The following is a 21,598-nucleotide window of genomic DNA, read 5'->3' on the forward strand; positions in this document are numbered from 1 at the left end:
AACAGTTCCCGCCAGACAGTGGTACATACCCACGGGCGGGTATGTAGCGCTAGTATGCGAGTATGTGCCACAGCTTATTAACAGTATCTAGCCAGGAACGACTAGAACACACATGGTCAACTTTAACGCGTGAGCGTTAAGCGGTACCCGACATCGGTAGCGTCGACCCAACGAAGGCATAGAATAAATGTCAGTGTTAAGAAAAATCTGACATAGGCAGCGTCGACCCCCCCGATGAATGCAAATAATAAATTTCAGGGTCCCAGAAAGAATCTAACTCAAGCAATCTGTGTGGCAGTCGAGCATTTTACCACAGAGCTATGCCAGTTCTCCGAACTACCTTTCAAGTAAACGCTTATGTTCGTGAAACGTCAATAGTGGTTGCATTGCCGCCGACCCAATTTTACAAACATTTCATCTATACTTCTTTGATACAGCTGTCACGTTGTGTTAACGTCAATGGTGGTTAGGTACCATGCGCTGAAGTTGATTTATGTAGCAGTGTCGAGAATCTTCACGAGCATCAGAGAGTGATCAAACTTTATTTAACCAGCGGATTGAGGCGTGAGCCTAAGCCGCACTTGCGCCGGTGGAGAGACCCTGTCTCTCAGCCACCTCTCGTGCTCGATGGATAGCCCATATTTGATCTGTCCGATCTGAGCAGATGAGCGCGGCTTTCCACCGTGCCCCAAGCTGTTCTGGGGAGACTGCATTGGCGTCCTGTATCTGTGTGCATTCCCATAACATAGGGTCTAGAGTGGCGCGTCTCATGCTACATAGTTTACACGAGTCATCTGGGTATAGTTCGGGGTAGATGCGATTTAGGTGCTTCGGGTTGGGAAATGTTCTAGTTTGAAGTCGCCTCCAGTCAACCTCCTGAGATCTGTCTAATGTGGAGCTAGGTGGTGGAAATCTGCGCCTCGACTTTTGGTAGAATTGGATAATGTCGCAGAACCTAAACATTATGTCTCTCTCCCACCACTCATCTCCTCCCAGTACCTCATGTGAAGCTCCATTGAGAGTGCGGTAGGTGAAACCTCGCGCTACGCAGTGAGCCTCCTCGTTGAGGTTGGGAATGAGGGACGCACACGGGGTGTGGGCTGGGAACCATATAATATACCTTTCTTCGAATTTCTCGGATGATATAAGATTTGCATTGCGGAGGAGTATGTTGGCTGCCTCGGGAGATATTCTTCCTCGTGCATAGTTATGGATTGCCGAATGCGAGTCGCTGATGACATACCTACACTTTGGGGAAATTATGGCCAGTGCAATAGCCACCTCTTCCGCGATTTCTGAATAATCCGAGCGTATGGAGCACGCGTTTACGCATTTGCGGTCGGTGTTTATTACTGCCGCAACGTAGGATTTGTGACTAAGTACTCCGCTGCGCCTACGAACAACGCCTCCTTGTCTCTGCCGTACGCCTTAAGTAGAGTTCTATCGTGGTTTTTTCTTCTGCCCTGATTAAGTTCGGGGTGCATGTTTTTGGGAAGATTGGGGACCTGAATCTTCTCCCTGATCACCTTTAGAACCGACACTTTACTTCCTTGTTGCCTATGGTAATTTATCCCCAACTTGTCAAGGATACACCGTCCTGTGCGCGTGCTGGCTAGTCTCTCCAACTGGCCAATCTGTTGCGCTTTTATCAGCTCCTACAAAGTGTTATGTAAGCCCAGTTAAAACAGTTGTTCGTTGCTGGTGCTATCTGGAAGGCCCAAAGCTTGTTTGTACGCCTTTCGTATGAGTGCGTTGATTTTGAGTTTTTCGGTTGTATACTAGTTTAGATATGCTGCTACGTATATAATGTGACTTATGGCGAATGAATAAATAAGCCTGATGACGTTAGCCTCTTTTATGCCTTGATGTTAGTTTGTGACTCTCTTGATTAGCCGTATTGCGTTGGTGACTTTGGTTACTAACCTCTTGACGGTTTCACCGTTTGTACCCTTAGACTCGATGAGGAGTCCAAGGACTCTGATTTGTTGCACTAAAGAAATAGTCCTGCCGTTTTTGGTGTGAATTTGGATCTCTTCGTAAGCACGGTCCCGGTTGTATCCATTGGGTGGTCTGCCTCTAGGCGTCGGGCGATAGAGGAGGAGTTCGGATTTATCTGGCGAGCACTCGAGGCCAGTACCTTCAAGATACTCCTCAATAGTGGTGACGGCCTCCTGTATTCTCTGCTCTATCACTCCGTCACTACCTTCACACGCCCAGATGGTGATATCATCTGCATATATAGAATGATGTATTCCGTATATTGAGTTCAGCCAAGCCGGGAGTCCTATCATTATGAGATTAAACAGCATTAGCGATATGACCGAACCCGGTGGGGTTCCAGCACTGCTCATAAGCCTTTCCTCAGATCTGAGTTCTCCCATTACGATGGATGCCGTTCTGTCTGTTAGGAAGTCCTTGACATAGTTATAGGCTCTTGATCCTAAGCTTACTTGGCAGATCTGATGTAAGATAGCCGTATTCAATGCTTTGTCGAAGGCTTTTTTCAGGTCTAATCCTAAGATCGCCTGGGTAGCTCTTGTTTTGTTGTCTAGAATCTGCTGCTTAATTTGCAGCATGGCGTCTTGCGTGAAGAGCCGTGTGCGGAACCCCAACATGAAATCTGGGTAGATTTCGTTCTCCTCAAGATAAGTGTTGATTTTGTGTAGAAAAGCGTGTTCTAACAGCTTCTCAGCAGAAGACGTTAGTGATATGGGGCGTAAATTCGATAGATGGGGGGGTTTCCCGGGCATGGGGATGAGGATTACTTTAGCATTTTTCCACTGTTTTGGTATAGTGCCCTCGGTCCAGCACTCGGTAATATATTGCGTGATGTTCTCTATGGCTTGGTCGTCAAGGTTCGTGGTGTTCTGTTAGTGATCCCGTCTGGTCCCGGTGCAGATTTGGTGTTTAGCTTCTGTAGCCAGCCCTGATTTTAGCCACAGTAAACTCCTCATCTAAGAGCTCGTTCGGGCCTCCGGAATATGGTCCGTGCTCTATTACAGGCATGGCGGGAATGTACGTGTTGCTAGCCTCAGCGATAAAGTTCTCCTCACTGCCGTTGTACCGGTGTACCAGTTTACGCAAGGTTTGCTTGTGTGCCGATTTGGTGTTATCTGGGTCTAGCAGGTGTTTGAGCATGCGCCATGTCTGACCAGCATTCATTTGGCCATCGAGACTATTACAAACTTGGTCCCATTGCTGTTTGCTTAGCTGCTTACAGTGTTCTTCGATCTGTTTGTTCAGCTTGGCTATGCGCTTGCGCAAGGGCCTGTTGTGCTTTTGTCCCCGCCATCTATTCGGCAGTGATTGCTTGGCCTCCCGCATGTGTGCGAGACGGCTATCAATCTCCTCTAGCGGTGGACTTGAAGTGATACTTCTAGTTGCCTCGCTGACGTCGTTATTGACATCTTTGATCCAATCTTCTATATTGCTGATAGGGTCTTGTTTTTTCGCGTTTCTGACTTTCCGAAACTTATCCCAGTCAGTCCATCTAATCTGTCTTTGAATTTTCGATGCAGCCATGGTTTCTATTCTGATTCCTAATATTCGATGATCACTCCCCAGACCATCGAATGTGTTTTTCTACTTAGCGGTCCACACGTTTTGAACTAACGTTAAGTCTGGAGTGGTGTCTCTTGCAAGCCCAGTTCCCATACGCGTAGGCGAGTCGGGGTCAGTGATGAGAGTTAAGCCTCTTTCTTGAATATCCTGCCATACCGTTTTCCCTTACGCTCTTGTGTACCCGTATCCCCAAGCACAGTGTGGAGCGTTAAAGTCTCCACCTATGAAGAGTGGATTGAATCCCGCTATATCTACGGCCTTCTTAAAGAGAAGAAGGAAGCGTTGTCGTATGCGTGTGGGATTGCTGTACAAGTTCAGAATAAGTATGCTCGGAGATTTTCTTCTTGTAGGGACAAGTTGTACGAGAATATGCTCAATTTTGGTGATGCGGGTGTCGTGGCAGATTGCTACGAGTCCCTTCCTTACTAGAGTGGTTAGTGTTCTAATATCTCCTGTTGAGGGGCCGATCGCCTGATATCCCGGTAGCTTAGCTAAACCATGGGTTTCCTGCAAAATTAGAACATCCGGTTCGGTCCTGTCTCCAAGGAGTTGTTGCAGGACTGCTCTCTTCCCCTCATAGCTCTTGCAATTCCACTGCCAAATAATTAAGTCCCTTTTTCTGGGCTTCCCTATTTTGAGTTGGCTATCGAAGAGGAGGAGGGTGAAAGGAGGCAGGCCTCATGAAATTAGTTGATATAGCCACGGATGTGGTGCCCTGAGATAAGTGTGAATTGGCTTCAGTGCTCATCGAAAGGTTGGTAGCTGGAAGTACCGGAGGTGTCCTAGGGTTGAGATTGCCTACGTTAGCTTCGAGTTTATCTAGTGTATTCACGATCATGGATATTGCAAGCGAGAGGCTATTGGTTGCCTCTGCCTGTTCCTTAACTGCTTTCTGTATTTCGGACAATGTTTGATTAATGTTCGAGGTTTGCGCCGTAGTTTTGTCATTAGACACCTGAGCTTTTCTTTTAAGAAGTGGCGGGGTACTGTCCTCGTCCATTCGGTTATCTAGCATTTCTTCGAGGCGCTCTTGGGCCGTGGAACGCATTTGACTAGAAGTCCTATTTGTGCAGTTTTTAAGACTTTGAATTTCCCGAGTAAGTTGTGATATCAATTCTCTAAGCTCAGCGTTTTCTTTTTTCAGCTCCGCTATATCACTGACATGCGCAGTCTCTCCCGATGGCTCAGGGCGCGTCCCTTTAGCCACGTCTCACTAGCTCACCGTGAATGCCGGGTTCCCTTGATGACCGTTGTCACCCTTTGGCTTAGACCGGGATCTGGAACGGGATGTAGTGCGCCTTCTCGGTCCCGAAGAGTGGGCGGTGTGGCCGCGGGGCGTTGCGCAGGACCAGGACCTTGATCTGGACCCAGGCGTTGGCCTCGTCCGGAATTTGGACCTCCCGCGTTCGGTTGGCTTGGTGGTAGGGGGGTAGTTCTCCTCGATCGTCTCTTGAAGTTGTCGGAACCACTGGCGTTGTTTTTTGATGTAGGGTGTCTTGAACTTGGCCTTGCATAGTTGGTCAGCCGTGGGATGATCCTTGCCGCACAGCTGACATCGTGGCTGACAATGGTGGTCCTCACTCGGATCAGGCGTTCCACAACCCGCACATAGCTTGTCGTTTGGCCTCCAACACACGTCACTCCTGTGCCCAAGTCTGTTGCATTGTTTGCAAAAGTCAACTTGTTTCCTGTATAGTGAACAGTGTGTGACCACTCCTCTGTACATAACGTGCGTCGGGACTCTGCTGCCGTGAAAAAGGACTATCAATGTCGTGGTGTTGCCAAGACGTTTGGCTGCGATCACTGTAGAGTTTCGGGCTGTAATAATAGCTGCGGTGATGTCCCGTGGGGTTTCGTTCAAAGGAACTCCTTTGATTACACCTTTGGCAGTGCGTTCCGGGGCCGTCTCGTATGCTACCACCTCATACAACTTGTCGTTGGCTTTAACGTGCTTGATGCCTTGGTACTTGTCCGCATGGTCTTGGTTTGGCGTGCTAACGACCAAGATGTTCTGAAAATTATTCGGACAAATCGTGTCCGTCTCTTTCTTCATAAGGGATCTCGGCCGCTTCATACACAGCTTTGTCTAGCTCCGCTGAGCTTAGATAGCTGTAGTCCTCCTCTTGGCCTTATAGCTATCTTGAAGTCGCCTGTAGGCAGTCTTGGCATTTTGCTGGCTCTGGTTATCCGGGATATCAGATTTGCACCGCGCGACCTAGGCGTTCGGGTAGGACTAGGGCTACCACGGCGTTCCTGGCTACCTCTCTTCACTCGTTTTTTGTTTCGAACTTCTGCCCACCCGTTCCGTGTGTCCTTTTCCTGTCGGGTGACGTCTTCGTCTTCCCGTTGGGTGGCGTCTTCATTCTGCTGCGATACCTCCATTATTGATGACTGCGGCCTGTATGGCGCGAACGCCGAGGCCTGGCTATCGTGAGGCGGCCCCAGTTGACGCGGAGCGCTGGTCGTAGGAATAGTAGACGCTGCTTGGTGGGGGCTGGTTTTCGGTCGTAAAATCTCGAAAAATGATCACCCACCTTAGAATATGGTCTCTTCAGATTCTCGGTGACGAGAAGAATCAGATGGTATATAAATCCTAGTGGTGCCTGGCTGTATTCGCTGCGAAATCATTCTATGAGAACGGAGCCGACGTGAAGAGCGTCCATTCCCTCGGTAACCGCAGCACCTCCCCCGAGCATCAGCGCTTCATACATGTGAGCTTCTAGTGTTTCTAATACGCATGGTTCATTGGCATTGTTGCGCAAGTACAAACTACTGGTCATATAACTCTTCAACATATGTCTGTGCGTACAACATTTGTACAAATATTTAGCGTCATTTCATGACATGTACCTCAATAAAAAAATTTATCATGGTCACCTTCCCTCCAAATGTTTATCATAACGTCGATTCCCAGGTGCGTGGGATATGCCGAATTTTTTTATATCCCACGGCTACCATAAGCAATAAACTGATTGCACTCCATTTTCTGTATCTGCAAGTGCGCAGGTAGAGAGAGTGACGTGCAGACGAAAAGCGTAGAATTATGATTGGATGAACGCTTAATGCAGACATTCCACGTGTTTAATGAATAAATAAAATGCAAGGAGAAAATGGCTTGTAGGTAGGGTACCAAAGGCGAGAAGGAAACTACAGTGTCACTTTTAAAGTCAGTGTGGTTCATGGGCCCTTCCAGTAAACGAGTGCCCTGAAAAAAAAACAATTGTAACCCCTCCCCCCCGAAAAAAAAGCTCACAATTTTGAGCAGAACCATTAACATCCTCGGTTCCTGGTCACCCAATTGGTTACCGTTGTTTTAAAGGCTACATATCATTACAACTGTACATTCGCGTGCCCAAATTTGGCTTGGCCCAATAAGGATGAGTTGCTTTTACAAAGCCCTGAGATGTGACACCATGTGTCTAGTCATATTCGCAAAACGAGCGAACCAAAATGACAGTGCGCTGAATGAGCGTTCGGGTGCGTATACTGCACAAGAGCGCGGTTGCGTCCTCGTGACAGGTGAAAGCATTTTAGGGGCGAAGCTCCTTATGGCGTGGCTTGTGCGTCCCTCGTAGTACGTAACCACCAGTGGCACATACTCGAAATAGGTATAACATTTGACCTCCAAGGTGGTGCCGGCGAGAGATTTCTTCTGTGCGTTGTTTAACAATAAAAATAGTGCTCAACGTACATGCCAATGGCTGCTAATGGGGAATGAGAGACAGGAGCATTCGGCTTTTAGTAAACGCGCACGCTGCGATGCCCATTAACAGCCATTGGCATGTACATTGAGAACTATCGGACAAGAAGGGGTTGCTACATTATACTCGCTGAGTGTAACCTCCTTAGTTTTAGAAAGGTTTAGCGAGCGTTGAGCCGCAGGGCCGCGAATACAATGAACTAGTATATACCATGAATGAATTCGAGGTGGTTAAAGGGAGGAAAAAGATACGAAGCGCAAGCCGTGAGAAATTAAAAGCTGAATCTTCCTGTCTCTCATTTCACATAAGCAGCCACTGGCATGTACATTGAGCACTATCTGACAGGAAAAGGTTTCTACGTTATACTAGCTGGGCGTAACCTCCTTGGTTTTAGAAAGGTTCAGCGAGCATTGGGCCGCAGTGCCATGAATACAGTGAACTAGTATATACCATGAACTTGATGTGGTTGAAGGTGGGAAGAAGACCCAAAGCGCAAGCCGTAAGAAAGTGTGCGTGTGCCACCTTTCGTTTAGTCCTTGGAATGTCCACTGAATAGCGGTGCTTCTATAAGGGTAATATATGATAAAAGGATGTGGGATGGTGGTTCTTGGAGTGTTGAATAGACGGACGAACGGACACACAGACAGATGCGGGAATGGACGCATGAACGGACGCAGGGGCGGATGCATGAACGAACGCAGAGACGGGCGCACGAACAGACGCATGGACGGTCACACAGACGGACGCATGGACGGACGAATGCTTCACCCTACTCTCCATCATTCCCTCCGTGGATATGCTGCCATTTTTTTGTTAGTTGTAGCACGAACGCCAACGCCTACAGTACATTTCCTTTAACTGGGAACGCCCTGTAGATCAAATCGAGGGTTATTTCAGTCTGATATTTTTGTTGCACTCAATCTTGAAGATTTTGAAAGAACGGGAGTACGCAAACGGGTACCGTCACATTTTGAGATAACCGTTCAATTTTTCGGAATAATAATTTTTCTGTGCTTGTTTTTAGGTCAAATAGTACAGTTTTGCAAATGCCAATTTTGTTGGTCCATTCTTTTGACTTATGAGGTTAATATTGCATAATTTTTTAATATATCTTCAAATACTTGAAAAGCCGGAAGTAATTGTTTCCACAGTAGTACTTGGAAAGTGAACAAAGTTGTGGCTCGTCTCTCGTGCGAATACATTGCCAAATGTAAAAAAAGTGCATCATCATGTAATGGTAACACAAAAATAAACTATATTAGCCGAGTTCCTATACCTAATGTTCTTGCCCTTGTTTATAAGATAAATCTATTACAAGTACTGTTTCTTATGATAATTCTTGAAACCCTTTTTAACTATGGTATGCTTATATAAATGCGCATATCACGACGACTATAGATCCATTTCACCCTTCCCGTCAAATTATCCTGATGAGATTGACATTATCACTAAAACAATAATTAAATAAAAACACTCTAAATTAATATTAAACACTTAACTCGCTCTAGAAACATAAGCATAGTGTCCTTGTGGGGCCATCAAAGTGTATGTGCACGGCGCACGCTTTTGTCCTGCCAAGGGTATAGAGGTGGTATATTATTCGTTGATTAGTGTGCGTCATTTGCTTGGTGAATGCACTCTATAATACAGTAAAACACAGAATGGTTCTTCAGTGAAAAGCGCTCATGCTATGCTTGGAAATTCTCATATTTGTGGTACTTGGTGTCCTTCGAACGCTTCATTAAAAATGGTATTCCATAAAAATAACAGAAATACGCATAACAAGGTGGACTCTTGTCTACATTTTAAGCAGTGAATATTTTTGGCGTAGGCGCATCAGCCGGGAGGCAAGGTAGACACGAGCCCCCCATCCCCTCGCTCCCTGAGAAAAGTTAAGACTGAGCCCCCCTTCTGCCCCTTTAGACAGTGGTCACTCTTGGTTGCACGCTGGGGAAACCAACAAGTAAAGGGAACAGCCGCGATGGCGTCTCCTATTCCGTACACGGCACCGACATTGATTTCAACAATTGCACTCTTTCCTAATTGGCTGAGAAACTGCGGCACTAAATATCTCAAGGGGTTTTCCAATACAACCATTTTATTTACAGTGGTAAATTTTTGGAAATAAAAATAGCAAGGAGCAATTGAAGATAAACGCGTGACTGTGCTCACCATGTGGCTATCATTTTCTTAGGCAGGTAGGTCATCGTCCTCAACTCGTCCACGTTGTAAATCACTTCAGGTAGGGCAATAAGCTCGTCTGGCAGCCAAGCGTATTTACCACACAACTATAACACAAATCAAAGATGAATGCAATGAAATCCCGAACGAATTTACTATCGAGAATACTGCTTGCAAAACACACACAAAAAAAACTGAGATTTGCATGTTTACCACATGCAATGGTAATGAACAGGACAGAGAGTACGGATTGGCCTCACGCTTCATGTCTGTAAGTGTTGCGTAAAGCTCTTTCTGTAACTGTGCCTCATTCCTTCCTCTTAAAATTGGCCAGCTAAAAATTAAAGTGCTGTTCATTGGCAGAAGGGATACATTAACTAGACTAGTGTACTACCTGCGTGAGCGCCATTCGTGGTCAATATGAGGCTTGAACAGATGGACACCTGGTGATGTCGTAGCTTCAGGGCGTTACACTGGAGAAAATCTTTCACTACTGTCTATCTTCTAAGAAAAGAAAAAAAGAGTACACGTGTGACCCTTTTCGGAGAGCCATGTCTAGCCAAGTGTATCACTTTCTATAGAGAGACACGACAAATCGCTTTGCAGATCACGCCACCCTCTTCGGAAAATCGTGGGACCCACGGGACAGTTAACGTGCGTCGGTAAATAGTGTGACGTACGTCGCAAGTCATGACTATAAGGATCGCACTAATGCCGTTTTCTTCTGCACAGGAGCTGCCAAGCATAACGTCTCGGCAAGCGTAAGATTAACATGCCTTACTCATAATTGGCTGAGCTTTGTTCTCAAGGCGAACGTCAGAGGTCCTATTTCACCACTGTTACCGTTTCAGGCTCCTCAATTCGAATCAGCCCATGGCATTTGCAACGAGTCGTTTTTCTATTCGAAGCTAAAGTGAAAAAAAAAACATCACAATAGATAAAGACCCTAATGCCTTCGAAGCCGCAAGCGCGAACAATAGACTGATCCGTGTATAGCTCAACACTCGCAGATGCCCAGTTTCCTGTATTAAACGTTGCAAAAAAGCTTCTTGGGTCATTTGGCTGAGATTAGGAGACCGTTTATCGCAACGTGGTGAGCTTTCATCATTAAGTAGGTCACCATAGGAGCTCTGTAAATGCACTGTGGTCTAGATAATTCCGTCCCATCACAACAGCATAATCGCAACGAGACTTAAAAAAACGGTGTGATGTGCAGCACATCCTAAGAGATTGCGTTTCGCAGACGGTACCAAAATTGTAGTCGGTACACACTGCGCACGACCTCATTAATTTAAAACCTTACTTGTCCGGGTCATGGAGTCACAAAATACTATGAGGAATGCTCTAAGTTCCGTTTAAAGGAGAGGGGAGAGGGGAAATTACAGATAGGGTTAATGTAAATAGACAACAACGTTCTTTGAATACACGATCTTCATAAACATTCTGTTGAAGAACCTTGCCATCAAGTTTAATAAGGAGCACACTACTCCGCTTGAGTCTCACGCTCTTCGTTAGCATCGAGACATGTGGTGCTCCGCCCAGAATACCAGAAAACTACAAATGGATGACGAAGTATTCTTCGTAAAAATCGAGCAACCTAAGGATGAAGAGGACCATGATCACAAAATTCAAGCTGCGAGTGCAACTTGAAAATTCAGGAGTCATTTTCGTATTGAGAAAACGGGGGCATCTAAGCTTTCTGTGTCCGTCCGTGCCTGACCTAATACTCTCCACTGCCATAAAAATTTATTGATTTCTCTCGGTCGCATAGCACAATCATGCCCGAAAAACCTGTTCCTCCCTCCATTACGGGAACTGGGCCTTCAATGACGTGCCTACCAGCTCGAAACTTCTGGTGCTATAGAGTCAACGGCGGTGGTCGAGCTTTCATGTCCTGGCAAAACTGAAACGCGGCCATGTGAAATGACATGTCACCTCGACAAGATATTAGATTGCCATATCAGAAATGGCTAATCACCGACAAACCTACGGTTGAGACAGCATCAGTTATTGGAATGCGGCGGATACAGATACGTGTATCACTAGTGCACCATGAATCATCGCAGATTTGCGCTTTCAGTAGTGTCGAGTGTTTTGCGTACGATGCCTTCCCATATATATTTGCACAATAACAAAGCTCGGTTTGAAAACGTGCCATGCGCCCAGCCATGGTGGTCTAGTGGCTAAGGTACTCGGCTGCTGACCTGCAGGTCGCGGGATGGGATCCCGGCTGCAGCGGCTGCATTTTCGGTGAAGGCGGCAATGCTGTAGGCCCGTGTGCTCAGATTTTGGTGCACATTGAAGAACCCCAGGTGGTCAAAATTTCCGGAGCCCCCCTCTACGGCGTCTCTCATAATCATATTGTCGCACGACATCCACAACGAGAGAGAATCAGGTCCACCTCTGGACACTATGCCGCCACGTTGGCCTCTCTTCGAAGCTCCTATCTCGCTACTCGGGGCTTTACAAAGTTTCACGCCGGCTTACTGAGGTCACATATGAGATCACTCCGTTGAACAGTCAGTCGTCATTGTCCGCACCCGCCACTGACGTCGTCCAGGTGTCCCGTCTGAAACCATTCGTCTCCTCATGATACTACTCTCCTTTAGGCACAGAGACTGCGCTACCGGTGGCGGGGGGTTATATGTTACGCGACATTGGCAACGAGAGGGAATTATGTACACGACAAAGACGATAAATGCGTTCGCGCTCGTATTGTTGTTGCTGTTGTACCTCCATCTTGACTGCAGCTGCCTTTGACTCTCCCTGTATATTTTTAAATATATTTATTTTATTCATTCTCTCACCCCCTTGACAATAAGGTGGTTTTGGGGCGTTAAACTCCACATATCAATCAAAACTTGTCATGCAATTTCTCTAAAGTTACGCAACTGAATATATATTTTCAGTTTATAGGGCTGTTCCTCGCACACGAGAATGTGAAGTCGCGTAAAGGTGCTGATACAACATCACGGCAGAGCATCACCTACGTTAGAATCATTGGCTTCTAGTTTGATCCAAAGCCCGTGAAATATACCACCTTGTCACAGATGTCATTCGATAGATCTGAAAAAGATAACTCAATGAAATGCTAGTGGGCTCATCTCTTTAGGGTCTTCGTATAGAGCCGTCTTCAAATTTAAGCACGGCTCGAAGAGCAGATACTCACTTGAATATGCTGTGTAAGGACGGGCATTCTTTGGGGCATAGTACACTCCTTTCAAACTGAAGGAGATCGCAAAAGGGATGTAGAAACCCATCTTGTCCATTGTATGCAGTACAGCCATGCTTTCGTTCTGGAAACAGAACAGCCACGAAGGATGGGGGTGAGATTGGTTGTGGAATAAGGATATTTAAACACTACATGAAAAATTGTAGAGGGGCAAAAACGCGTTTGCAGTGTGAACAAACGGAAATGACAATTTAAGAAAGGCTAGTGTGGTCTATGGCTTCAACCAAGCTTCTTGATAAAAGGAAAATTCGTAAAAGGACTATACGAGCCATCTGGTGACGTGCCCTTAACCCCCCCCCCCTCCTCAATAAATAGCTGTGCTACTACGCATTTAACCCAGGTGTGATGGTTAAAGAACGTTCGTCACTATGTTTGTTGATAGCGGACGAGAAAGGATTAACATGAACTTTCTATTTCATGGCATGGGTGGAACGGCTGATGGCGCACGGATACGCTACCGTGTTCAGCGCCGTTGAGTCGGACTTCGCGGCCAACCCAGCAGTCAGGGTCGCAACTCCGGAGGTCCAGGATCAGGCCATGGCTCACGAGGACCACACCCGGTAGGCCTCGCCCACGAACCTGCTCCCGGCCACTGCACCCAGGCAGGAGCCGTTCGGCAGGTCTCGGTCTTGGACCTTGAACAGACACACCGGAGCTCGACCTGGCCGACACGTAAGGGTCTCACGTCCGGCTCAGGAACGCTGCCAGGAACTCGTCCTCTCGAGCGGCGCACCACTTTCTCTGCCTTCGTGGCCTCAACCCTCGAGCTCTCTTTTCCGCACGTTCCTTCTTCTTGTCCAGGGCACCGCCAGGTACCCTCGGGTGCACCCTGCAGCTCATGAGCTCGTGGCCCACGTCCGAGTCTGGCGCATCACTCGGCACCGCCCGGCGATCCTAGATTCAGCCAGCAACTTCCCTGGAACCTGAATCCTCGGCCACCCTGGACCTCGCCCGCTTACGTGCTCCTCTGTGCGCACTCCCGCGTCTCGCCCGGCAGAACGTCTCGCTCGTCCCTTGCCGATGTGCGACGCTCTGGTGACACCGGCGCTTGATGGCATGGGTGCGGCCACGGAGCAGTCAACCCGCATCGGAGACGCGATGCTCCATGTGGGGCATGGCCAGCCCGTCCAGCGAAGAGCGTGCGCCGAGACGCGATGCTCGACGCAACCGTGAGCATTAGCCAGGCCACGTTCATCGCTGTGTCGATCGGCTGAACGTGGAGACGCCTCGCCGAGATCCGCGATGCCCTCGGCAAGGAAGAGAACAGCAGACCAGACCGCACCCCGAGATGCAGTACTCGTGCCGGCAATGCCGCCCCAGCTGGTGGTTGGATGGCAGCAGCGTGGACGGCCGCGTTCCCTGGCCGGAACCTGGCTCGCCTGCGTCCGACGCTTCGGCCCGCTGTCTCCCGTCTGCCGCTGCTCCGGCTCGTCCCCAGCCACAAAGCCTACTGCCACGTGATGGTCGCCCGTGGCCCAATCGTGGCACGCCACCTCTATGGGCCACCACAGGTCATCAGCTGATTCGCTGACACTCATGCGCACATTACACGCGCCTTGCCTCGCACTTCCGTCGTTGTCGTTTTCTTCACTAATCACACCTGGTGATTTATGATCGTGGCGTCGATATTTAATGCATGTGCCATATTTCCCGGGTGACAGTGAATTAGCTCTTGCAACACACAAGGACCCAGAGATTAGTGCACCGCCAACGTCGAACGGAACGGCAGCGTCCACGGCAAACAGCGAGAGACTCTAGATAATGATTATACCACGATAAAATGCAAGATTTATCCGAGCTCCAAGACATTTGATTTTGCCGACCTCTACATCCCTCGAAATTCCTTCGCAGGCGTACTAACTATATTTAGGAGAGTGGTGTGTCCTGCGACTTCCTTAAAAATATGTGTTTTAACAAGAAAGGAATAAGTGCGTGATATATATGGCACAAAAGAATTAAGTGATTTTTTCCAGTTCACGAAGAACATACTACATAATACCCGATAGTTGCAGACACCTGTTTCCTCATAAAATATGCCATTTCCTCAGGACTGTTTCAACAGTTGTTATGTCTGTACAATTGTCTATATTACCTATTCGATTCCCTTGTAATTGCATTATTCGTAATAAAAACACCTAAATAGGTTCAGTGCAGCCCTCACTGTTTACGTTACATGTATTAAAACTGTTCATTTGTTTTGCACGAAGCTTTCAAAGAAACCACGGTGAAAATAACTTCGAACACCTTCATCAAACATCGCTATACACAAAGTAAGAAACCTCGCTTTATTTACTAACTTATAGACCTAAAGAGCCTGTGAATCACACTTTACTCAACCAGTATGTGTTGTGCTACAGAGAATTGAACTATATTAAAACTTCGTTTCACCGGCCTAAAAATAAGTAATGCACACATGATGAGCAGGTAGGCCAACGATTTCTCTTCGTTTCAAGTACGCGAGTCGTTCCGTGCAAGGGTGGCCATTCAGCGTACGTTAACCCTCTCTGATGCGTTAGCGTCCTCTATCCCGCTTTTGGTAAAATTTAGGGTGTAGCAGATATGGCCGTAAAAAGGTGAAATATGATAGAAGACACAACACACAACTCATGCACTGTTAAAAAATGTAAACAAAAGAAGGCTGTATTTAATTAAGAAAACTAGGTTACAATATTACTCGCGCAACCGCTCAATACACATCGCACAACGCACAACCGCTCAAGTCGCTCGCAATTCGCAGACTTTTCTACGCTCGCCGTTCTCGCTGCGTCTCTGGCTCTTCCCGCGCTTTCTCGCTCTCCTCTCTCGACCACAGATCCGAGTACACATACGCACACACACGTACACAAATTGTTCCATGAAGTCAGGGGGGGAAGTCGGTCCCTTCGCCATTCGGGGAAGCTCTGTCGAGCGTCCCACAGGCCACGGATGCGCAAAGCGGCATGTTTCCCTCTTCTTGCACCCGAACTCGCAAGGTGCAATAAAGCGGGCCGCCGCCTTTGTGCTGACCCGGCGCCTGCAGCACTAGGAGGCTCGCCGATCACTGCTGCCCGTAAACAAGGAGGACGGCCCCCTCGATTGACCAACGGACACTCGCACGACACAACACACGCAAAAAGAATGAAAGAAAACAAAACTTAGAAGATTTGAAGCAGTCACGTACACTCGGTCGTCCTGACAGTCATTAACGTTCTCGTTAATGCAAAAAAATTATAAACAAACCCACACGCCAATACACAAACAGAATCGTTTCCTTCGTCGAAGAAGACAAAAGAAAAAAATCAACTGTTTAAGTTCGCACAGTTCACTCGGTAAATCTCGGCACGCACTGAAGTTCTCAACAAGACGCCAACGCAACTATGGCGCACTCGCATAGGGATGGGTCTTGGCGCAGCTACGGGCCGAACGTCTCAGTTGTTGCACCTCACATTCGGGAGCGTCCGACTCCTCCGAAGAAAGAAAACAGAACTTAGAAGATTTGAAGCAGTCACGTACACTTGGTCGTCCTGACAGTCATTAACGTTCTCGTTAATGCAAAAAATTATAAACAAACCCACACGCCAATACACAAACAGAATTGTTTCCTTCGTCGAAGAAGACAAAAGAAAAAAATCAACTGTTTAAGTTCGCACAGTTCACTCGGTAAATCTCATCACGCACTGAAGTTCTCAACAAGACGCCAACGGAACTTTGGCGCACTCGCATAGGAATGGGTCTTGGCGCAGCTACGGGCCGAACGTCTCAGTCACTGCACCTCACATTCGGGAGCGTCCGACTCCTCCGAAGACTCCCCGTCGTCATCAAAGTGTGAATGCGGATTGGTCGTTGTCCAGCACTTCAACTGCGACACGTGCGCAGTGGTCGCGAAGCGGCTCGCCCTTGTTTCGTCAAGGTCGGCAACTCGATACGTGTCAGCTGGCAACACTGCCGTGATTACAAGAGGGCCCCTATATTTTGGCTGCGCTTTGGCAGGCTTTCCCGTCTGTTCTGGAGCCCTCGCCATGAAGACCACATCACCGACACCATACATTTTACCCGGGAAGGGGCGCTTGTCGTAAGCAACCTTCATCTTCTTCTGCTCGCTCATGAGGCGCTGCCGTACGCGTTCGCGCAGCCCGCCGAGCTCCTCGCACTCCGACGCTTTAGATTCAACCAAGCGCATCAGTGCCACGCTGTGAAATTCCGGTTGATATCCGTGTAACATCACGAAGGGAGCCTTCTCGGTCGTCTTGTTTACAGCGTTGTTCAAGCTACACTCTGCCTCACTGAGCTTTTCGTCCTAATCTCGCTGCTCTGTATCAACCATCGACGTAGTAATGTCTGGTAGAAATGTACAGTTAACTCGCTCGACCAGGCCGTTAGCTTGAGGATGTCGAATGGAGTTGAACACATGGCGTATCCCTCTGATACTGCAAAAATCTTCAAACGCTCGTGATGTGAAACAGCTGCCCTTGTCAGTAATGATCCGTTCAGGTCTCTCTATTATGAATTCCTGTAGCGCTGCGAGCACAAGCTTCGTCGACGTGTCGCGCCTCGGGAACACCCTCACGAACTTCGTCAAGTTGCCCACAATCACTAAAAGGTACTGGTTGCGTCGCTTGCCTGGCACAAAAGGTGCTAGATGGTCCATGTGAACCACTTCAAATGGCCCCTTCCCAGGGGGGATAGGGTTCAAAAGTCCTTCACGCTTCCCGGAAGGAAGCTTGTTGCTTATACACTGGAAGCACTGCGATATATGCTTACGAACGTAGTTACGCATGCGTGGAAACCAAAAGTTCTCTTGTATCTTTGCTACTGTGCGGTCTAGTGCAAAATGCACCATCAAGTTGTGGGACTGCGCAACTAATGCCTTCCTCATGCTCTTTGGCAGTACGAAATTTTGCCTCGCTGCTCACCTTGCCCTGTCTTCCGCAGAAGCCGTCCGTCCATAATCGAGTAACCTCAAGTTATTCGTCTTTCATCCTTGTTTCGGCATCCTTGTGGCTTTTCCAGCATCGTTATGATCTCTCTTAGCTCCACGTCTCCCCTCTGCAGGACCAAGACCTGATCGGCAATAGTGAAAGTGACACACACTTCAAAACGGTCCGCAAGGAGTGTACTGAACGTGCCAATTGGGTCCTCGACGGCCCCTCTGCTTAGCGAATCCACATGAAGCATTCGTGCTCCTGGACGATGCTTGATTGTAAATGTGAACTCCTGGATTAAGTCGTACCAACGCGCGATTTGCGGTTTAAGCGTTCGCTGTGCGTTGAGGTACACAAGCGCCTGACAGTCGGTCACAATTGTAAATGATATTCTAAGTAACAACGGCCTAAGTCGGTCCACAGCCCACACAATTGCCGTTAGTTCCAATTTGGATGAGTGGTGGTTGCCTTCAGCGTCGGTCGCCTTTTTACTCACGCAGTAAACGAGATGCCACTCGCCGCCTTTTCTCTGCAGGAGCATGGCTGCCAAACCCTTGGTGCTGGCGTCAGTATGCAGCTCCGTTTCCGCATTCGGATCGTACAACTGTAGCACCGATTCGCACGTCAGCTTGGCCTTCAAAGCCGCAAAACTCCCATTTTGCTCAGCACTCCACTGAATCACCGTGTTCTTCCTGGTTAGTCTAGAAAGGGGCTCGGCAACCAAGGCGTACCGCAGTATGAAGCCTCGAAAAAAACTTGTTAGGCCTAAGAATTTCCTGATGTCGTGAACACTTTTTGGCATTAGAAATTCGGCTATTGCTCGCACCTTCGTGTCGCCCGGCTGCATGGTTCCACTTTTGAGTCGCAATCCAGGGAAGTCCACGGATTCCACCGCGAAAGCACACTTGCTGAGCCGGAGTGCCAGATTATTTCTTCAGAATGCCTCAAGTACCCAGCGCAGACGCGTTAAGAGCTCATCCCAATCTTTGGCTGGTATCAACACGTCGTCAAGGTAGAACATAGCAACCTTACCTCTCAGTGGTCCCAACACACGATTTATGAGACGCTGGAACACGGACGGGGCATTTGTAAGTCCGTACATCATGCGCTCGAATCGCCCTGTCTCATCAAGAGTTATAAATGCAGTTCTTCTTTTGGCCTCTTTGGTTAAAGAGACTTGGAGGTATCCATGTGGCAGGTCAAGGACGACGTATAGTTTGGCCCCGGCAAGACCCTCGAGCTTGTCATTGATAGCTGGCAAAGGATACTTTTCCTTTATCGTCTGAGCATTCAGCCGACGATTGTCAACAACCACGCGCTGCTCTCCATTTTTTCTTTTCGACGAGAATGACGGGGCTGGCATACTCGGAATGTGCCTCAGTTACGATTCCCTCTTTTCCACTCTCCGATGATGTCACGTATAGCCTCTCGCTTTGCCGGAGACGCCGGAGCCAGTGGACGCGCGTCGCATGCGCTCCACTTAACGTGTCTTCTCGTTGAGCGGATTACTCCGATATCGTCGCCGGCACTGTGTCGGATCATCAAGTTTTAACTGTCCGGGGAACCGTACACCCTTCCCGAGGCTGTAGAGCATCTCCATTTTTCTCTATTCCCTTCAGAAGAACCCATGTGAGCGCTGGGCTGCTGGGCCTAAGCGTCGACCCAGCTCGCCTGTGCGAGTACGGGTGACTTGGCCTAACGGCGCTACCCCTTCCACAACAATATGGACGCTAGCACTACGCCAACTGCTGACGTGACTACTACCGGATGCGTTCAACCTGCATTCAGCCCCAACGACACCCATGTTAACATGGACTCTCTCGACCTCGACGAGCTCACTTCGGCAAGCGAAGATGAAGTTGCGGTGCACCGTCTTACATCGTCTGTATCACTGGGACCGGTGAGCGACACCGACACCAACTGGAAACTGGCGATTTCCCGTCGCCAGCGTCAACGCTAGAAAAACTTCGACAAAGCCCGAGCGGGATTGATGAAGCCGACCAGTCCTGCAAGCACTCCACCCAGCCACGTCAACGCCGGGGCTGCTGCGGCTGCTAGCGCTCCTGCTGCGCAGGCTGACGCGGCCGGCGTCGCACCGGCGCGAACACCACCACCCGCAACGAAGCCGCGCCAGCTATGACGAAAGCCGCTGCCACTTCCACGCACGAAAATAAAGATCATAATGCGCCCGAAAAAGGGCCTGGCCATTCGGAACTTCACTACGCATCAAATTTCCCGAGCGTAGCAGTTGCGGGCGGCGGCAGCGGCAGCAGCAGCCCGTGAACAGTCCCAGCACGCCTCCAGCAAACATACTGAGAAGCCTAGTCCCACTCCATCAGCCGGTGCCGACAATAAGGTAAGCTAATCAGCAAATGTAGATCCTCCTATCGCTCCTCTCAATACCCTGTCCACCGCATACGAACACCTTCTCGCGGAAAACATAAAACTCAAACAAGAGCTGACCGTCATCAGGGCACGTCAAGCCAAGGACAGTTCTGAACTTCACGTACTAATGGCGCGTCTTGGATTGCTGCTCGACTCCCCGAAAAAAAACCCAAACCTCCCCTGAGAGACAGAAAATTCCTAAAACGGCGCTATCGATTCCTGCTGCGTCGGGAACCACAGTCACACGCGAAGAGTTACGCGAAATGCTCTCAACGCTCGCGCAGCAGTTATCGCAACAATTCAGTGCCGTATTCACACAGTTCGGAGAACGCCTCGACTCTCTCGAGACACACTTTGAGGTGCAAATTGCTGAAACAGGCGAAAATATACGCACGAAGAGGGCCACTTGTAGCTCGCACACCACAACAGATCAAGGTTACTATAGACTAGGATTGGAACCACATGCATCCGAAATCCTCGCTACCCCCGCATCGACACCCAGCGTCCTCACCCTCACTCCAACATCGGCGTCGCAAGCCGAGATTCCGATACCCACGCTTTTCCACTCAACGATTTACCCATGGGCAGCACAGCCCCACTCGTTGGCGAACATTCGGAAGTCTGGCAATGGAACTGCCGCGGCTTCCGCAGAAAGTGGGGCCTCCTCCAACAGTACATTAACACACACCTTGCTCGGCCAGATGTCATAGCGCTTCAGCAGCCTGGAACGCCACCTATATTTTCAGGTTATGAGTCCTATAATAGTCAAACAGAAGGCAAAGCGGCCATCCTGATTGACAAAGCGCTAACCGCAGTTGGTTTAGACAATATCCTGGACAACAACATAGAACATGTGATTGTGGAGCTAGTTTTCAGGAAAAAAAAAGAAAGGAGAAAAGCGAAGTGTCATCATTGTCAACGTATATAGCGCCCCAAAGCAAAAAGCCACTGATTTTCATGCCCTCGTCCAAGGTGTCTGCAGATTGGCCCAGGAAAAAGAACTCTTACTGCTCGGCGACTTCAACGCTCTCGACAAACGCTGGGGTTACAATCGTTCGGATGTCAAAGGAAAACAGCTTGCGGCTGCCACTGAAAAATTTCTGCTTGAACTGCTTACGGATCCCGTGTTCCCTGTTCCCGACCCGGATCGGCAACAGTGTGTGCAGGGACACTTGCCCCTATCTCACCTTCGCCTGTGGGCCGTGCAAACTATAACTGGGACAACCTGCAGGAATCCTTGGGCAGCGACCACTTCATTCTCCGCACAAAAGTTACAGAGAGCGCAGTGCATCGGTCTATTGGAGAAGCACGCATCACAAACTGGGATGCCTTTCGTCGTGAGAGCGAACATTCACTTGACAGCCTCACAAGCCTAACCGACTGGTGCACCCAACTTAAAAAAATTCGAGAGCGTTGGACCACCACCATTAACAGAACACCTGGACTGTCGGAAGTGGACGGCCACCTGCTACATCTGTGGGAAGCCCGAAGGAGTCTCATCCGCAGATGGAGGACGCAAAAACATAACCGACGCCTCAAGCTAAGGATCGCCGCACTCACCACTCAGGCAGAGCAGTACGCTACAGAACTGGCGCGACTAAATTGGGCCCAGTTTAGCGACTCTCTTCGATGCTAAT

Source organism: Rhipicephalus microplus, chromosome 8, assembly GCF_043290135.1.
Source record: "Rhipicephalus microplus isolate Deutch F79 chromosome 8, USDA_Rmic, whole genome shotgun sequence".
Lineage (NCBI taxonomy): Eukaryota > Metazoa > Arthropoda > Arachnida > Ixodida > Ixodidae > Rhipicephalus > Rhipicephalus microplus.